The sequence below is a fragment of the Acipenser ruthenus genome, chromosome 22, assembly GCF_902713425.1.
Source record: "Acipenser ruthenus chromosome 22, fAciRut3.2 maternal haplotype, whole genome shotgun sequence".
Taxonomy (NCBI): Eukaryota; Metazoa; Chordata; class Actinopteri; order Acipenseriformes; family Acipenseridae; genus Acipenser; species Acipenser ruthenus.
The window spans coordinates 14,868,089-14,880,245 of record NC_081210.1 but is presented as its reverse complement, the minus strand read 5'-3'; positions in this window follow the sequence as shown (position 1 = coordinate 14,880,245).

The window sequence follows — 12,157 nt, the reverse complement described above, 5'->3', positions numbered from 1 at the left end:
ACTCTTATCCGGCTGACCACCAAAACCCTGAACTGCAACACAACATCAGTCAGCCCGGCGCCAGAGATACTGTTCTTTCTGGATTTTAAAATGGCCAATTTTGCCTGACCCATTATAAAATTAATTAAAACACACCTGTTTCTCTTTTTAAAACTGTAGGGAACCCCAAAGATAAAAAGCTCTTTTGTGAACTCCTCGCCTAGGCCCTGCAGGAGTTCCTGTAGGAGATGGAAGAGTGGTCCTAGCCTGACACACTCACTATACATGTGAAACACTGTTTCCTCTGCAGAGCAGAAACAGCACTCTGAGCTAATGCTAGCATCAACTCTGTGGAGAAACCTGCCGGTGGACACAATACAGTGCAGGATCCTCCACTGCAGGTCCCCCGCTCTCTTGGTGAGGGGCAGTTTATACAGCACCCTCCATACTGACCTGCACCCCTCCTTTACCTCCAGACATGCCCTCCATCTTGAATCCACCAACCCCCTCAACTGGTGGGAATGTGATGCCTTCACACAAATTTGGTAGATCTTCTTACTCTCTGCTGTATGAAGAGTTAGATCTTTAACTGTGTCTAGGTTTAATAACATTCCCTCGTTTCCTACACCCTCCTCTCCTTCACCTACTGCTGGACACACTAGCAGCCCTGGAAAGATGAAGTCTTGTCCTGCCCTGTGCCGCTGGACATCTCCTCTCTCACAGCCTCCCTGAGCTCGGGGGAAAGACAACTTCTCAGTTCACTGAACATTTTCTCTGCCAGTCTCTCAGAGTGCCAGCCCAGCCGCCCAGCCAGCTGTGTAGCAGTCAGCCAGCAGGAGAGCTCAAAGTTGATAAGATGTCTCAGCCTGGTCACTCCTGCCCTCACAAAGCTGGCACAGAGCGTCATTGACTGAAAGAAACGTACAGGGAAGAGCGGATTGAAAAATAGGGGCTCCTCCAACAGGACCCTGCCTGTCAGGGACCCCTCATCTCTCGCCACCCTCACTGCCCTCCAGGCATCTAAAACACTCAAGTAAAAAGAAGAGAGACCTACTTTAGCTAGTCTGGCACTCTCAATTAAAAACAGGTGTTTGTCTATCCCCAGCCCCCCTACTCTGCTGAGGAAAAAACAAGCTAGCCTCTTCCAATGAGCCTCCTCCCCAGCGTACAGGAGCCTCTGAACCGCCTGCAGTCTGAAGGCTGCCACCCTGCTGGCAATGCAGACCAACCCCTGCCCCCCTTCATCAGTGGGGAGATACAGAACCGCCTCCTGCTCCAGAAAAACTCCAGCAGTATTCTTTGGATCTCCTGCACCATGCCCCGGGGAGGGTCCAGACACACCAGCCTGTGCCACAGCATGGAGGCCACTAGATTATTAATCACCAGGACCCTTCCCCTAAAGGACAGCTGGGCCAGCAGTCCCCTCCATCTCTGCAGCCGCCCCCTCACCCTGTCCACTAGGCCCTCCCAATTTTTCTGCATATATATCTCCTCTCCAAAAAACACCCCCAGCACTTTTATACCTGTCCTGTCCCATCTCAGCGCCTCAGGCAGGACAGGGGGGGTGCAATCATGCCAACTGCCTGACAGGAAGGTGTCACACTTTGCCCAGTTAACTCTTGCTGTAGAGGCTCCTTGGAATGTGTGCAGGCTCTGCTGTAGTGCCTTGATGTCTCCGTCACTGCACACAAACACGTTCACATCGTCTGCATAAGCGGACACCTTCACTGCGACAGAGGAGGGTGAGGAGGGCACTGCCCAGCCAACCAGCCGGCCCCTCAGCAGGTGCAACAGGGGCTCTATGGCCAGTGAATAAAGCATTCCAGACAGGGAGCAGCCCTGCCTAATACCCCTGCACACTGGGAAGGGCTGACTCAGCCCATTGTTAATCTTTAAAATGCTAAAAACATTCCAATATAAAAGCTGGATATAAGAAATAAAAACAGGGCCAAACCCGAAGGCTTCCAGGGTTTTAAAAAGGTATGTGTGGTCGACCCTGTCAAACGCTTTCTCCTGATCTAAAGAAACCAGCCCAACATTCAAATCACATGTCTTAGCCATTGATAAAAAGTCTCTAATTAAAAACAAATTATCAAAAATGGAACGTCCCGGTATGCAGTAAGTTTGGTCCATGTGTATTACAGCTCCTATACACATTTTTAGTCTATTGGCCAGACATTTTGAAATAATTTTAAAATCAGAACATAAAAGCGAAACAGGTCTCCAGTTTTTGAGTAAACACAGGTCTCCTTTCTTGGGCAGTAGTGTGATTACTGCCCTCCTGCAGCTGAGGGGCAGTTCTTTATCTCGGAGGCTCTCTCCCAGCACCTGCAAAAAGTCCTCACCAATCACAGTCCAGAAATTTTTAAAAAATTCAGTGGGCAGTCCATCAATGCCAGGAGCTTTTCCATTTGAAAGCTGTGTAACAGCAGTGGTCAGCTCCTGATATGTTAGTGGCTTGTATAATTGGTTCTATTCTTCCTCGCTCAGGGTGGGCAAATCCTGGAGCAGCAGGTCTGTATCCTTCTGCTCACAAGGCTCTTTGCTGTATAGTTCAAAATAGAATTTTACTGCCTCCCTGCTGATCTCCTCCCGGCTGTACAGCTCCCTGCCGCAAGGCGTCCGGACGCAGTGCATCTTCCGGCTGTCTGCTCTCCTCCTCTCCAAGCCAAAAAAGAAACTGGAGGGGGTGTCCATGTCTTTAAGCTCCATGAAGCGAGAGCGCATCAGCGCCCCCTTCACTCTTTCCTTCAGCAGGCTGCCCAGCATGTGTTTCTGCTCCCTCAGCGTTTGCAGGGTCTGCTCCTGGTGGTCTGTGTCCAGGCTGCTCTCTAACTGGAGAATTTTCAACTCCAGCTCTCTCACTGCTGCGTTCAGTGACCCGGCTGAATTGAGTGTGTACTGCTGGCAAAAGATTTTAATCTGCGTTTTGCCAATGTCCCACCACTGCCTAATATTTTTATAATTTGTTTTTTCTTTTTTCCAAATGTTCCAAAAATCATTAAACTGTTTTACAAAAAGTGTGTCCTGTAATAGCTTTAAATTAAAATGCCAGTAGGAGGTGCTGTGAGAGTCAGTGGTGAGTATTACTGTAACTAACAGGCAGTGGTGGTCAGAGAGGCTACTGGGGATGATATTGGCTTTAATGAATTTATTCAAATGTGTGTGTGATGTGTAGAAGCGGTCTAACCTGGCTCTATATATTTGTTGTGCACGACAATGAGACCAGGTGTACTGTCTTGCATTGGGGTGCAGACACCTCCAGACATCAACCAGGCCACTGAACTGAAAAACTGCAGCTAATTCACTTGAGGATTGGGGATTGGGTTCCTCATTATTTCTATCCATTGTAAAATCAATAGTGCAGTTAAAATCTCCTCCCACCACCACCACATCATCATTATCAATATTTAAAAGAGCTTGCTTTAATTTATCAAAAATTAAAATGCGTTCCCTTCCTTTATTTGGTGCATAAATATTAATAAAAACAAATTCAGTACCACCCAACCTTGCTCTCACTTTTAATAACCTCCCCTTTTCAATTTCTTCAATATCTAAAATTGTTGCTCCTAGGCTGGGCTTAAATAAAATTGCCACTCCTGCACTGGTGCTTGAGCCGTGGCTCAGCACACACGGCCCCCTCCACTCTGCCAGCCACGCCGCCTCATTCTCCCTGTCTGAGTGCGTCTCCTGCAGCAGCGCGACCCCCGCCCGCTTCTGCTCTAAAAACTCACACAGCTGCGCTCTTTTAAAAGACTGTCTGCAGCCATTCACGTTAAAAGAAATAAAAACGCACTTTTCCATAGCGGCTAAAAAAAATAAAACTGACAGAGTAAAACAAGCAACAATAAAAAAAATTCTTAAAAGAAGTATCCATTTTTAAAATTGTTGTTTGGCAACATTAGCGATCTTTTTCTTAATTATTTGAACATATTTTTTAAGACGGTACCTTTTTTGCTGGTCAAACTCCTCTAATGTTGCCTTTCGTGTGACGATGTGTGCTGAGTGGAGGAATAATCTCAGATCTGGGAAGAAGTTTTCAATTTCAACCCCCCTTTTCCCTTTTGTACTCTCCATAAACTGTTTAAATTCATCTAGGGTATAGATTTTTTTCCCCCTGTTAACGGGTTGGCTATCGGGGATGTCAGAGATAAGCGAGGAGTCAGAGAGCTCCCCCTCCATTTCCTCTGCTCCGTCCTCGCTGTCTGCTCTGCCGTCCACGGCTGCCAGCTCCTCCGCGGCTCTCTCCGCCTCTACAGCGCCGCTCTCCTCTCCTCCTCCCAGCACAGCCACAGCCGTCACCGCTGCCTCTGCCTCCGCTTGCTGGGGTTCAGAGAGAGAAGAGCGCTGCACCGCGCCGGGTTGTAAGCCCGTCGCCGTGCCGCTCCCCTCTCCCTCCATATCAGGAGGGCCTGAGACTGCAGGCTCCCCTCCAGCACAGGCTCGGGGCTCTGCTCCGTCCCCCGCTCGCTGTTAGGCAGATCTGCAACTTTGTTTTTTTGTTTTTTAAGTCTTTTTTTAGCTACCATCACAAAACCCTCATCATTTTCGGTAGTTTTATTTTGTGACGGACCGTGGCTGAGTCTCTTCAGCCTCGGCTGTGGTGTGGGCGGCTTCATCCTGATCGGCGGCTCCCTGGTCTCTGCAGACTCCGGCTGGCGCTGCGATGGGGGAGCAGCCTCATCCTCCCGCTCACCCCCAACATCCCCAGCCTCCTCCCTGCCATCAGTACCCTGCTCCTGCCTTTCCTCATTTTTGTTTTTTCTCGGGCAGGCTCTCCTCTGGTGTCCCTGTTCCCCACAGTTAAAACACCGCATTGTATCCGAGCTGACAAACACTACGCAGCCCGTCCCTTCCACACTGAAGCTCCAAGCAACATCAATCACCTCCCCCGGGTTATTCAGCAGCAAAAACGCCTGTCTCCAAAAAGACAGGACGTGCTTAACATTTGCATTTCTGCACCCTAATGGTATATTTTTAATTGGGGACACCAGTTTGCCATATCGGGCAAGTTCATTTGCCAAGGTCTCGTTTTTTAAAAATGGCGGCACGTTTGACATGATTACCTTGGTAACAGGGGTTACTAAGGGGGATACTTGAATAAAATCTCCTTTCACTGAAAAACCTTCCTCCACTAGTTGATTGACCAGCGATACCTCTTTTAAAAACACGACAAACCTTTTATTCATCCGGGATGCCGATATTATATTGTCACACCCGACCACCTCTCCCACTGCCAGCAGGCACTCCTCCACCGACACGCCGGCATCGGGCAAGCAGCTGACCCCGTGTCGGCGGCTGAGAGCCCCCAGCCCTCCAGAGTGAGATCCCATAACACACACACACTACTCTATAAACGGGAAAGTACAAACAAAGCAACGAAACAAAGATATATAAACGAACTAAACAATTAACAATTAAATATATAAATTTGCAAAAAATATAGTAGCGAAAACACTCTCCTACCGCACCAGCGTTCAAACGCTACCGCCTCTCCGCAAGCTCCTCCCACGATCCCACAATCCTCAGCGAGAGAGAGAGAGAGAGAGAGAGAGAGAGAGAGAGAGAGAGAGAGAGAGAGAGAGATTCCGTGTGAGCAGTCACCAAAAAGATGTGCTCCTGAAGAATTTGTATTTATACTATTTCTTAGTGAAATGAAATGCTAAATTAATAACACAAAGATATGTAAACAAATATTGAATTAAAATAGAAAAGAAAAATAATTTAAACAAAAATAACAAGCACATGAAAACAGAAGAAAAATAATCAAACCTACCCAGGATCCACAGAGTGAAGGAAATAAACAAAAAAAACACACAGAGAGAGGAGGGAAGAATAGGAGAGAGAGGAGAGAATTAGGAAAGAAAGAAAGAAAGAAAGAAAGAAAGAAAGAAAGAAGAGAAAGAAATCAAAGAAAGAAGAAAATAGAGGTAAAAGGTAAGCCTCTTATAGCTGCTACAGTTAAAAATAAATAATAAAATAATAATAATATAATTTTTAAAAAATAAATAAAATAAAATACAAACAAATAATATAAACAAAGTGTAGTTACTCTAAAAGTACAGTGGTTCTAACTGTTCAAATTCAAAAAAAGCAGTGGCAGTTGGAAGCAACCATTTGAAATTAGAACTTTAAGTGTAGCAAGTTGTGGTGGTTGCCATGGAGACGAAGCAGAGTGCAGGCAGCAGGGAGGTGCAGTACCCTGCAGAGCTGAGCAACGCACAGACCAGGAGGCAGCACAAGATCAGTGTGCTGAGAGACAACCCTGAATGCCTGTACTCCGACTACACGAACACAGGAGGCAAGAGGATAAAAAACAACCTCATCTTCCACACTGAACACCCCCAAACCTGGCATGCTGCTATATGCAGCAAGCACAGAAACATTAAAAAAAGAGGGATCTGGCACGGAAGACAAATTACTGTGGGAGAGGACTCTGACCCAGACAGCACAGTCCTAACTATAAACATATACCACAATGGGACTGTGGTGATCCAGGGAAATGAGGCCAGCCTTGACCTCTTTGAGGAGTCCTTTCAACCCCTGAAAGAAGAGGTGGAGAGAGAAAAAACACACCCGGCATCCACCGACCCTGACGACCCCGGCCCTGAAAACACAGCACCAATCACAGATGACACACCCGACGCCAGCCAGCTGCCCAGCTGCACCCAGCACCTGCGGGAGAGCCTGGCCCAGCTGGAGCTGGAGTTTGCTGAATTCAGGGAGCTCACCCTGGCTAGCTTGACCGACACCAGCCTCACCCAGCAGCTGCGAGACGAGGTGAGCCAGGTGAAGAGAGAGAGCAGGGTGGCCGTCAGTGAACTAATTACCGAGGTGAGAAACCTGCAGCTGGAGAACGAAGACCTGAGAGCCCAGCTGGCCAGTGTCATGGAGGACATAAAGCGCCGAGAGAGGACCCACACCAAGGAGCTGCAGGGGCTGAGGGAGCAGCTCCACAGACACACAGCCCCTCCCTGCACCACCACACACAACACAGCCATCACACCCCCCACCTCCCCCACTGACACACACTCCACTCTCCCCACTGACACACAGCCCCCCCCTGACACACAGCTCCCCCGTGACACACAGCCCCCCCATGACACACAGCTCCCCCCTGACACACAGCTCCCCCCTGACACACAGCCCCCTCCTGACACACAGCTCCCCCCTGACACACAGCGCCCCCCTCACACACAGCTCCCCCCTGACACACAGCGCCCCCCTCACACACAACCCCCTCCTGACACACAGCCCCCTCCTGACACACAGCGCCCCCCTCACACACAGCCCCTCCCAAACACACCAGCCATAAGGAAGACCAAAGCAGAAGTGGCCCTTCTCACTGACTCCAATGGGAAATACCTCGACACGCGGAGGCTGTTCCCCGGCCGTCAGGTGAACAAGATCCGTTGTGTGAACACGGAGCGAGCCCTGCAGCTGCTGGACCGCCACACTCTGGGGAGCCCAGCCTGCATCATCATCCACACCGGCACCAACGACCTGGGCTCCCTGCGCCAGCACACCGGCAGAGCCATGAAGAGAGTGGCAGAGAGAGCCTCGCTGGAGTTCCCCGACTCCAGAGTGGTGATCTCCACACTGCTACCACGAGCCGACACCCCCCCACACATCATCGAGGCCATCAACACAGAGCTAGCCAGGGGCTGTGCCACCCTGCCCAATGTGCACCTGGCACACCACCCTGCTGTGGGCCCCTGGCACCTGTATGACAAGGTGCACCTCAACAAGAAGGGGGTAGGGGTATTCGCCAGGACCCTGAAGGATGCAGCCCTCGGCCGTGGCCCAACCAGCCCCCGTCTCAACACCCCCAGCAGAGCCCAGCGGAGCAAGAAACCCCCAGGTGCCACAACACACCCCCCCGTGCCCCACACCCTCCATGCAGCACCCCCCCAGCCCCCACGCACCTGGCCTGCCTCCCCCAGGCCTCCTCCTGCCAGGCCCAACGCCCCCCAGCAGCAGCTCAGCTACGCCGCAGCCCTGGCCCAGCCGCCCCCCCACGCCCCCAGTGAGCTGGGTGAGATCAGGCAGCTCCTCAGCATGCTGTGCTCCAGACTGCTGAACTGAGCTCCACTGCACCCGGGAACAGCACTGCCTGTATGTATACATCTGGATAGCTCGATACACATTGAAAATATACATGAAAACTAAAAGTAATACATAAACAGGTAAATAAATTATATATATATATATATATATATATATATATATATATATATATGTATATATATATATATATATATGTATATGTGTGTGTATGTGCACGCGCATGCATATATATAGTGTTAAAAAAAAAAAAAAAACCCTGCTGTACATACATATCTATAGATATGTATATATCTCTATGTATGTATGTGTATGTATACGGTATATATATGTATGTGTGTACTTATATACAGTATAGATAAGTACCAAAATCTATTCTTGTGTTGCTGTTTGCATTGCATTTCACTAGAATTAATAAGTATAAAAACAAACAAAAAATATATATATATATAAATAAAAATAAACATGAGATCTTTTTCAGTGAGTTGTTGGAACATACAGGGTTTGTATTCCTCGGCTTTCGGGCTGAAGAGCACAGACCCTGAGTTTATTAAAAATGTAAATAATTTAGACGTTCTCATTTTGTTAGAGACGTGGTGCCGCACAGACGTGATCACTCACTGCCCCTCAGGCTACAGGGAGGTAATAGTGCCCTCTATCAAACTGAGTACTGTCCGGCGCGGCAGGGACTCAGGGGGGATTATAGTGTGGTACAGAGGGGAGCTCGCCAACTACATCAGCCCAGTCAAACAGGGCCAAACACACACATGGCTCAAAATTAACAAGGGACTAGCCCAGTGTGAAAAGGATATTTACCTGTGTGCAGCATACACGCCCCCTTCTGAATCCCCCTATTATAATGAAGAATATTTTAACACCCTCCACACAGAGATCAGCTACTTCCAGGTCCAGGGGAATGTGCTGCTCTGTGGGGATTTCAACGCCAGGACAGGCTCAGAGCCTGACTGTATAAACTCCCAGGGTAACAGGCATGTATTTGGACAGACCCCTCTGTACCTCACACCCACCACAATCCAGAGAAACAACCCTGACCGTGCCGTGAACAAGAACGGGAGAGAATTAGTGCATCTCTGTCAAGTCCTGGGTCTGTACATCGTTAATGGCAGGATCAGAGGGGACTCTTTAGGGAGGTTCACGTTTTGCTCAGCTCTTGGGACAAGCGTAGTCGACTATGCCATCACTGACATGGACCCCTCCTCTCTTAATGCATTCACTGTCAGGCAACAAACCCCTCTATCGGACCACAATCAAATCACTGTGTTCCTGAAAAGGACAGGTCAGTCTAGCACCGCACAGACACAGCCCAGTAAGCTGTACAATCTGAATCAAACATACAGATGGGCTTCAAATAGTGCAGAGGAATTTAACAAGGCAATCAGTTCTACTAAAATAACTAACCTCATGAACACTTTCCTCAACACACAGTACCAACCAAATGTGTCAGGACTAAATCTGGCAGTTAAAGACATCAATAAGATATTTGAGAATGCAGCCACAATGGCAAATCTTAAAAAGAACAAAAAGAAAATACAGCAGAAACAAAAACACAAACAAAGCTGGTTTGATGACGAGTGTAAATCTATTCGAACAAACCTAAGAAAATTATCTAATCAAAAACACCATCAACCACAAAACCCAGATTTACGCCGGAGGTACTGTGAGACCCTCAAATACTACAAACACACCCTGACACAGAAAAAACAAAAACACACAAACAAAACCCTCACTGACATAGAACAAGCTGTCGACAAAAACCAGTTCTGGGAAATGTGGAACAATTTAAACTCAACAAAAAAACAAGAACTGACAATACAAAATGGAACAACCTGGAAAAATTATTTTGAAAACCTTTATAAAGATATCCCTCAAAAAGATCTAACAGATACACAAAATGAAACTAGAGAAAAACTTAACTTACTAGAAAAATCAATTAAAGATAACCAAAATCCAATTGATGCTCCAATCACCCCACAAGAATTAACAAAGAAGCTCCAGGCACTTAAACCTGGAAAAGCCTGCGGCCCTGACAGCATCTGTACTGAGATGCTAAAACACAGCAGCCCTAAATTACAGGAGGCAATGCTTAAATTGTTCAACATGGTACTAAGTACTGGTTACTTCCCTGACATCTGGAACCAAGGGCTTATATCCCCAATTCACAAGAGTGGAGACAAATTCGACCCCAACAACTACCGGGACATCTGTGTGAGCAGTAATCTGGGGAAGGTGTTCTGCAGTATCATTAACGCCCGGATACTGGCCTTCCTTACCGAACACAATGTCCTGAGTAAGAGTCAGATTGGATTCCTACCAAACCATCGCACAACTGACCATATTTACACCTGCACACCCTAATAGATAAACATGTACACCAAAAAAGTAAAGGCAAAATTTTCGCCTGCTTCATTGACTTTAAAAAAGCCTTTGATTCAATTTGGCATGAAGGTTTATATTATAGAATTCTGCAAAGTGGTGTAGGGGGGTAAAGTCTATGATATAATAAAATCAATGTACACAGAAAACAAATGTGCAGTAAAAATTGCCAACAAAAGGACAGATTTCTTCACTCAGGGGCGGGGGGTGAGGCAGGGCTGCAGTCTGAGTCCAACACTGTTCAATATTTACATCAATGAGTTAGCAACGATGTTGGAACGGTCTGCAGCCCCTGGCCTCACATTACATGACACTGAAGTCAAGTTCCTGCTCTACGCAGATGACCTGGTCCTGCTGTCACCCACAGAGCAGGGGCTGCAGCAGAGCCTGGCACTGCTAGAGCAGTACTGTCAGTCCTGGGCCCTGGCAGTAAACCTCAAAAAGACCAATATAATGATTTTTCAAAAAAAGGCCAGATCTCAGGGAAACAGATATCACTTTACACTCGGCAACACCACCCTAGAGCACAGCACCAGCTACACTTACCTGGGTCTGACCATCAGTGCGTCAGGCAGTTTTAACCTGGCAGTGAATGCACTAAAAGCAAAAGCACTCAGAGCTTTTTATGCCATCAAAAGGAGATTCTATAAAATCAATATACCTGTCAAAATCTGGCTAAAATTCATTGACAGTGTTATCCAGCCCATTGCGCTGTATGGAAGTGAGGTATGGGGTCCACTCAGTCAACAAGACTACACTAAATGGGACAAACCCTGCATGCTGAACTATACAAGAATACACTGCAGGTGCAAAGAAATACACCAAACCACGCATGCAGGGCAGAATTAGGCCGATATCCAGCTCTTATTAATATAAAGAAAAGAGCACTCAAATTCTGGTTGCACCTTGAAAAAAGTGAACCTGACTCACTCCAGTACAAGGCCCTCCAGACCCAAGAGCTCAGCCCTGAAAAGAGTCCCCTATGCCAGCTGGCTTTGAAGCTCATCACACTGACCCCCTTCAATACTAACTCCAACCAGCTTCAGGTCAGCACTGCTTACCAGCCCCCAATCAGAGTAAACCAAATTATAAAACAAAACCAAAAACTCCTATCTGGAACACTGGGACACAGAAATAAAATCCCAAAATAAACTTGATTGCTATCGGGCCCTAAAAAGAAACTACAGCCTAGCAGAGTATCTCTCCACTGTCAGAGATACGAGGCAGAGACAGATCCTGACCAAGTACAGGCTCAGTGACCACAGCCTGGCCATAGAGACAGGCAGACACAGGCAGACCTGGCTGCCTAGAGAAGATCGGCTCTGTGGTCACTGCGAGACAGGAGAGGTGGAAACTGAGATGCACTTTCTCCTACACTGTATAAAATACAGCCATATCAGAGAATCATTCTTCATTAAAATACAAGAAAAATATCCTCTTTTCAGACAAATGGCAGACTCAGAGAAACTTGCTGTCCTCCTAGGGGAGGGACACACAGCTCCACTGGCTGCCAAATATGTAGCCACCTGCCACAACCTGAGGGGCACGCAGTGACGGCACAATTTAATAGTTTCAATATCATTATTTCAATATTTCAATTTCTGTATTATTATTATTTATCTTCTATTTTATTTATTATTATTTTGTTACCATTGTTCCTTGTTTGTATATAGATGCATCTGTTCATAATATGTATGTATTTGCTTTGGCAACACTGTGG